We start from the raw sequence: 8,478 nt of genomic DNA on the forward strand, positions 1-8,478 counted from the left end.
CACAGAATTGCCCTTGGAGGACCTAGATTCCTATTCTTTTAATAGCTATCTATTTTAACATTGTAATAATTCAATCCCTTTTTAATACACCTCTTTTCTATGTTTTAAATTGTATTGTTCTTTTAATATTGTGAAGGCGCTCTGAATCTCAGTTCTGGGAAAGGAGGGTGATACAAATATTAATAATAATAATAATAATACAGTTGGCCCTTCTTATCCACAGATTTTTTTATCCATGGCTTCAAGTATCCATGGCTTGAAAATATTCAAAAGAAGTATAAATTCCAAACAGCAAACCTTGAGTTTCTGTTCTGTAGAAGTGACACCAATTTACTATGCCGTTATATTTAATGGGACTTGAGCATCCGTGGATTTTGTTATCCACAGGGGTTCCCAGAACCAAATTCCAGCAGATAACAAGGTCCCACTGTAGCAATAATAATAATAATAATAATAACAACAACAACAACAATAATAAATAGAGATGTGTTCTCTCATCAGATTTTTAAAAAGTAGTGTTTTTTAAATTGGATTTCCCCCCACTTTTACAGGGGTCCTGTGGCCCTAACGCCAGCGAATGTGGAAGGTCCACTGTACTGGGATACCAACACTTCTTATCCATCCTAAGGTTCCCGTCCAAAAACTAAATGAAATTAACTAATAATTGAACTGGCTACTTTTTAGAAACTAGTAGTTACAACAAGTTACTTTCAAAAAATGAACAGCTTCATTAAATCCTCTATCAGAGCTCTATATCAAGTCATAGAAAACTTACAAAAGAATCCAGTGTTATATACACTGGGACTTTGGCATTTGCTGGGGTTTGGTTCCAGGAGCCCTACACCAGAATCCATGGATGTTCAGAGCCTATTAAATACAGTAAAAAGGTGTCCTTGATAGAAAATGGCAAAAATCTAGGTTTGGTTTTTTGGAATTTACATTTATTCTGAATATTTTCAACCTGTAGATGGTTGAATAAGGAATCCATGGCTATGGAAGGCCAATTGTATTTACAGGAGGAATTATCTGGGATGGCACCCTTTTCCCTTGGTATCTAAAAATATTTGCAGTGCAGTCCTGAATATATCTATGCATAAATGGGACACATATGGAAGAAGTTCCTTGGAACACACTTTTGCCCAGATGATGCACATAAGGTGCTGTAGTCTTAGAGAGCAGAATCTATAGAAAATATAGGGGTGCAGCTGGAAGGGGCAAAATGGGGGGGAATTCCCCCAAGGAGACAATATATTTTCTTGAAGGCACAAGCCCCCATCTAATCTTGGAAGCTAAGGAGGCTCAGTCATGGTTAGTACTTGGATAGGAGACCCTAAGTCGGCAGGTGACTTGAAGGCACACACACGATATAGGATTGCAGTACACATGTCCCTCCACATCCACTAGGGTTAGGGGCACAGGAAAACCTGCAAATAATATAGAACACATTCACATGAATTCACTAGTTCAGTGAATTTACATGAATTCGAATTGCGTTCGAACTGACTTCCCATTGCCCGAAAATAGCTTGCAATTGCCCGAATTTGTGTGTGGCGGTCTATCACGCAATAACATTGAGCCCCATGATTGCGTTCGGATTGTCATTGGATTATACTTCCAATTTCCCTTGTCTGATAAACTCTGAAGACAAAGGGAAAAAGTAAGAGGAGAGAGAAACTGGGGTATTTTAAAAGCAGCTGGGTGGAATGGGACAACAGAGGATTATTTGGGACTCTCCCTGCTAAACCAGGACAGTTGTAGGCCATAGTGTGCTGTGAAGGGCTCCATGGTTTTGGAGAAGAGTTGGTATATCTGAGCAGTGACACCACTTTAACTGCCATGGCTCAATCCTACAGCATCCTGAGATCGGCCATTTTGCGAGGCACCAGCATTCTTTGGCAAAGAAAGCTAAAGACCTTGTAAAACTACAAATCCCAGGATTCCATAGGATGGAGCTACAGCACGTAACGGTTATATATTTGCCTTATTTGTAAGTGTAACATTCAGAGGTAGCTGTGTTGGCCATTTAACAAATGCAAACAAACATCCATCAGTGATACCCTTTATTGGCCAACAGAAATGCATGATATACTTGTTGCAAGCTTTACGCAGCTCCATGGGCTTCTTCTTCATCAGGCAAGATGTTACAAACCAAACAGGAGGGGAAAAAACAATTGGAGATGCCTGCATGTTGTTTCAGCCTTTAGTAAAGATGGTATACTGGCCGGCACAAAATATATCCTCCCCAGTAAACCATCTTTACTAAGGGCTGAAGCAGCACGCAGGCATATGACTAACATCTCCAGTTGTGTTTTTCTTCTTCTCCTGTTTGTTTGTAACATCTTGCCTGATGAAGAAGAAACTCATGGAGCTTCGAAAGCTTGCAACAAGTATATTATGCATTTCGGTTGGCCAATAAAGGCATCACTGATGGATTAGTGAGGAAAGATAACATCTGTAAATGAAAGCGCCTTTTCATACCACACAATTATTGTGCTATAATTGTGCTTTAACTTCTATGGCAACATCCTATGGAATCCTGGGATTTGCAGTTTAGAAAGGGGTACTTAGATTTCTCAACCAGACAGTGAAAACTACAAACCCCAGAATTCCAGAGGATGCAGCCATGGCTGTTAAAAATGGAAGCATGATGCTATAAATTGTGCAAAAGGGTCCGATAATAATAACCACAGCAACAATAATCCTAGCCATTCACCAGACAATCACTTTTAGGATAATCAATGTGTGGGATCAGTATCTCCTACTGCTTTGATTCAGGGCTGGCCATCAGGACTCCTTAGTTTCCTTTTGTGATGCCTAGGTAGCTATTCTAATGGTCAAACTGAGGAGGAGAGGATTTGCAGACTTCCAGGGAATGCAGGCAGGGAGACTCATAGAGGCAAAAACAGGAATAGCCACAAGGGGGCGCTGAAGCCTTAGGAGAGCAGCTATGGAGCAAAGGGCTAGAGCGTCCCAATAGGAGCCATCATCTCTCTGAGGCTAAGCCACACCCCTTTCCACAGGCTCATAGATCTAGAAATGCTTAGACTGCTCCAAAGCGCTCTAACAAAAAGGCCTTAAACCGCCCAAAGAGAAATCAGACATATTTTTCTTTTGAAAATGTACAATATGTATATCCTTTTCTGGGTCAAAAGAGCCCAGCTTGGGTTCAGAGAGCAAGTGGAAACAAGCCTAGCCAGCCAAATTTAAGCCATGACTTTTCAATTTGTATGTGTTCATTCCTCCCTCCATGTTTGCTTGGGCCAGGGGTACAGGAGCCCCATGAATGTGGAAAAAAGGAAATAATGAAAACACTATATTTTTACCTGAGGGGACACCTCTCTAGGAATCTCTAGGTCCTCCTGTGGAACTCTGTGGTCATCATCTGCCAGACATCGACCATAGAAATTGCGCCAGAAGGGAGAAGTGTTCTTTCTAGAAACCTCTAGGTCTTTCCGTATGACTTTTGGTTAAAGTTGACCATAGAGTTGCGCTGGAGGACCCAGATATTCCTAGAGAGAACATATTACTCCAATATGTGAGTAATCAAAGCCGCAAAAGTCAAAGCCACAAATGTGGAGGACTGAGTCTACTCTTATGAGTTTAACGCAGGAGATTATCAGACAGGAGACAGGACATTCTTTCCCCATCCTTATAGGGCGATCACGAAAAGATTTTCATATGACATCACGCTTATCCTGTCAGTGTCCCAACTTTAAACTGCAATTGGCTGTGACTGCATGAAAGACTTTCACACATTACGCTTATCCTATCATTGTCCCATCATTGAAGTGGAATTGTCCGGTCCTTGCCTTTCATTTTGTATTAACGGAAGAACGTGTTACCGCAACTCCACTTCACTGACAGTTTAGTGACAGGATCAGTGCAAATGTGTGCATGTTTTTCGTGTGATCGCATTCATGGATGGGATAAGGATGAGATTCGCTCCCTTCCTCTGTCTGATAATACCCAAAGAGTCTGCATGGCTGTCTGTCGGGGTGCTTTGATTATGTATTCCTGCATGGCAGAAGGGGGTTGGAATTGATGGCCTTTGGGGTCTCTTCCAATTCTATGGATTTATCACACAGACAAATAAAAGATGAGAGCATAGTGGGATGCTCCTGTCAATATTTTGCAATAGAGCAAAAATTTTCACACAACATTGTGTGATATCATGAATAAAGAGGAATTCACGGCAAAATCTGTGAATAAAAAGTGGCATTAGAATTCCTCTTTATTCATGCAATAATCGCAATATCACGCAATGTTGTATGAAAACTTTCACGCTATTGAGTGATATTGGCGAGAGCATCCAGCTATGCTCCCATCTTTTTTGTCCAAGTGATAAAGTCCTCTGATCCTGAGATCCTGGGTCACCTGGTGCAGTCCATATTCCCCACATTCCCCCATTGATGTCCCTGGGAGGAGTATGATATAATGTTGTCATTATTTGCTGTTAAGTGGACTCCAGTTTTGCTCAGGTGCCATAACCATCTACACTTCCCAGAATTCCATACCATAGAGTCATGGCAGTTAAAGTGGTGCCAAACTAGACTATTTCGGTGGTGTGGTGGCACCCTAAGAGGCTCAATTGTAGTTTTCTTTCTCTTGTTTCTGACAGTCTAAACCAGTTATTCCCAACCTTTGGTCCTCCAGATGTTTTGGACTTCAGCTCCCAGCATTCCTGACTGTTGGCCAAGCTGGCTAAAGCTTCTGGGAGTTGAAGTCCAAAGCATTTGGAGGACCAAACTTTGCGACTCACTGGTATAAACCATAGATAAATTAACCTGTAGACTAGCTCCATCTCTGAGTAATCATAGAGAACATATTTAACTTGGTGTATCACCTTAGTCTCCATAATAAAGGCTAGAAGGGCACCATAATGTATTTGGGTCTTTTTCTCCTTGTCTAAACCAGAGGGGATAGGTTGGAAAAGTTTCTCCCCCGCCCCCAACATTACTCCTAGAATCCTGGGATGTAGTAGCTTCCACTGACTTGCAACCTGGTGCAAGTCAGCAGAGGGTTTTTGTGTCATTGGGTATGCCTGCATACCAATTCATCATTTTAAAATATGTTTGTAGCATGAAAGGTTTGACTGTACTGTATATGCCCTTCCAAAATAGCAGAATCAGCAGCCTGTGCTTTAGAAAACCTCAGCACTCAGGAGTTACTCCACTAAAAATTGGTTGTGTCACATTGTGGTTTGCAAACTTTGCTGGGCTGTGTTGTGTTTAGAATTTTTCAGAGTAACAATGCAGCCTCCTTGGATCCTTAAAAGTTGCCAGCTTTCCAGCGCCAAACCTGTTCCAGCCTTCCCAGATCCATAATTGAAAATCTGGAAAACCTAAACTTTTGTTGTTGTTGTGCCGTCAACTCATTTCTGACTTATGGCCTATCATGGGTTTTTCTTGGCAAAATTTTGTTTGCCATTGACTTCTCTTGACGCTGGGACAGGGCGACCAGATGCCCTTCTTTTCCAGGACCTATCCTACATTTCAGCCTTCTATGCAGGAGGAATTCCAAAATGTTGTCCATTTTGAACATAGCCGAGAGGCATGAATTTATATTTATAGTGTTTTTAGCTTCTATTTGGCAACGTCTTACATTTTTCTTGAATGTTCTACATTTTGCAGTGCCTTGTCCATCTTTGCGGTTAGGACATCTGGTCAGCCTAGGTTGAGAGCATGTGACATGCCCATGGATTTTCAAAGGCAAAATCAAACCCCCGTCTCCAGAGTCGTAGTCCAACACTCAAACCACTATACTTGCACCTGCACATTTTAACAAACCTGGATCCAGGAATGGATCTGGCACAAACATCACAGGCTGGCAGCAATGGAGGAAAGTGTAAGAGAAATACTGTATGAATAAATATATTGCACAGGTACACAAAGAAAAATACTTTGCCAGATGCCACCTAGGAGTTTATCACACAAAGGAGATTGGCAGTTTATTCCGTGAATAATCCGGAAAATCATGTAATTACGCGAAACAATTTCACACGACATCACACAAAACCCGCCATTAAAGTGGTCACAAAGAAGCATTAATAAACATCTTTTTACCTTCAGGATTTTAGCAACAATGCATTTCTGATATCACTTTATTCACAGAATTGCGTGTGATAATCATTTGTGCAATTACTTGACATTTTCACTTTATTTGCGGGGCGCTTTAATCTCTCTTTAATGCTGGAATTAGCCCCAATGTGATCAACTCCCTAGTGATCTTTTGCACATACACACACAAAAAAAAGGGGAGGGGGTTAAATCTGTGCCTACTCCCAGAAGCAGGCATTTGAAACTTCTTTGCAAGTGCTAGCAATAAGGAATAAAGTGTCACGGAGTTCCATTGGACCTTGCCGCCTATGCATTTCCCACACACATCACAACAGGCCAGTGGTTCCCAAACTTTGGTCCTCCAGATGTTTTGGACTTCAGCTCCCTGAATTCCTGACTGCTGGTCAGACTGGTTAGGGCTTCTGGGAGCTGAGGCCCAAAATACCTGGAGGATGAAAGTTTGGGAATCGCAGCAACAGGAATTCTGGGTTTTGACAAGTTATTAATGAGGGGCAGTTCATATTTGTTGGTGGTATCACAGCTGAGAAATTCCTTGTTGTGCAAAATCTAATTAACCTCTTCCATGAATATATTTAGCACCATAGGTTTGAGCAATGGCTTCTGACTCTGGAGACCAGGGTTTAATTCCCTGCTTGGCCATTGAAAGCCACTGGGTAACCTTGGGTGAGTCACACACTCTTAGTCCCAGAAAACCCCATGCTAGGTTTACTTTACTTTAGACATAGGAGTTTATCACACAAAGGAGATCGAGAGTTTATCCCATGAATATCCTGGAAAAATCACGTAATTACACAAAACCGTTTCACACGATGTGTCACAAAACCTGCCATTAAAGTGGTCAAGAGAAGCATTAACACACACCATTTTACTTTCGGGATTTCACCAACAATGCATTTCTGATGTCACTTTATTTGCGCCATTGTGTGTGATAATCATCCGCGCAATTACTCGCCATTTTGCTTTATTTGCGAGATGCTTAAATGCGCTTTAATTTCTTTTTAATGCCGAAATTAGCCCCAGTGTGATAAACCAATGCATCACCAGACGTCAGAACAACTCGAAGACACACAATAACAACAATATAGGAGTATGTTTAGAGTAAACCAGATGCTCCTTTGCCCAGTGTACTTTTGATTGAGACCCAGCGACTCATTTCAGTTCTCCGCAGCTAGTTTCTAATTTGATTGATTCAACGGTTTTGCTACCCTTGGTTTTAATATTTTTTACCTCACCTGCCAAGTCCTGGGACAAGAAAACCCTGGTTCTAACTATTAAAATATATACATAAATAAATGGGAGCAAGTGTTAAACTGCAAATATATTTTTAGATGATTTTTTCACAAAATGGACTGATCAGAGCTGAGAGTAAAGATCTACATTTGAGTTTTTGTATCTTACATCATCTAACATGTGCCACACGGCCCTTGGATCTGTAAGTTAGGAAGTGATTTGTTAGATAGGAGAGAATGACACTCTGCACATGCTCATGATCATGTCTCTCCTTAGTATCACACATAATCCAAGTCTTAACACCAGTTGAGCCTTTTGTCTGGCAAATGGGAGTGGACAGGATCGTTTCCCGCAAATAAAACACTTGTTTTCAAACGTTTTTATTAATATATTTTTATTAAATTATTTTTTTTCCTGCAAGACTTATTTAATGGTTTGTTTTTTTCAATCCCAAAGACACGAAATAAGAAATATCCAGTCAAAAAGGCAAACCAGGAAGAAGAGGGGGACAGGAGGGGAATTCTTCGGATCAAGGCCGGAGCAAAGCACTGGAAAGGAGCAGGCGGTATAAAACCGTAGGGAAGGGTTGTTATTTTTTTGTTCTCCTGTTTTTGTCAGCTATACAGACATTCTCAGTATACACAGCACACAGCAAAGGATCAGTCACTTCCTCATGCAGGATCCAGGGAGGGGCTGAGCGGGAGATTCCTTGTGGAGGACACCCCAGCGTATATTAGAGGACCTCCACCGTCATCCTGTCTCTTTATCAGTTCTCCTCTCTGGTTCCCAGTCACCCACAAAAATGAAAGGATAGATCAGGGGCCACAAAGCCCTGTTCCTTTAAAGCCCTCTTTTTAGCTTCTTTTGCCCTTAAAATGCCTCTCCTTGCCATCTGGAAGGTAGGACTTCCTGTATTGCACTCTGAGTACCCTGAAAAAGGTGGGATTTCCACTTGTTGCCCCCCTATTTCAGGATCTCTCCTATTGCACTTTTCCTTTCCAAAGGCACAACTTCTCTTGGTTTTTTTCCCCCATAGGGGTCAACTCTTTTACCCTCTAGAAGGCAAGTTATCTCCTTTATTTGTTTCCACTGACAGGTACATCCTTCGTCAAACCTTCTTAGAAGTGGGACACCTCTGTCCCCTTTTCTCTCCTAATGCTGGAATTTCCAC

The sequence above is a fragment of the Sceloporus undulatus genome, chromosome 6 (genome assembly GCF_019175285.1).
Source record: "Sceloporus undulatus isolate JIND9_A2432 ecotype Alabama chromosome 6, SceUnd_v1.1, whole genome shotgun sequence".
Lineage (NCBI taxonomy): Eukaryota > Metazoa > Chordata > Lepidosauria > Squamata > Phrynosomatidae > Sceloporus > Sceloporus undulatus.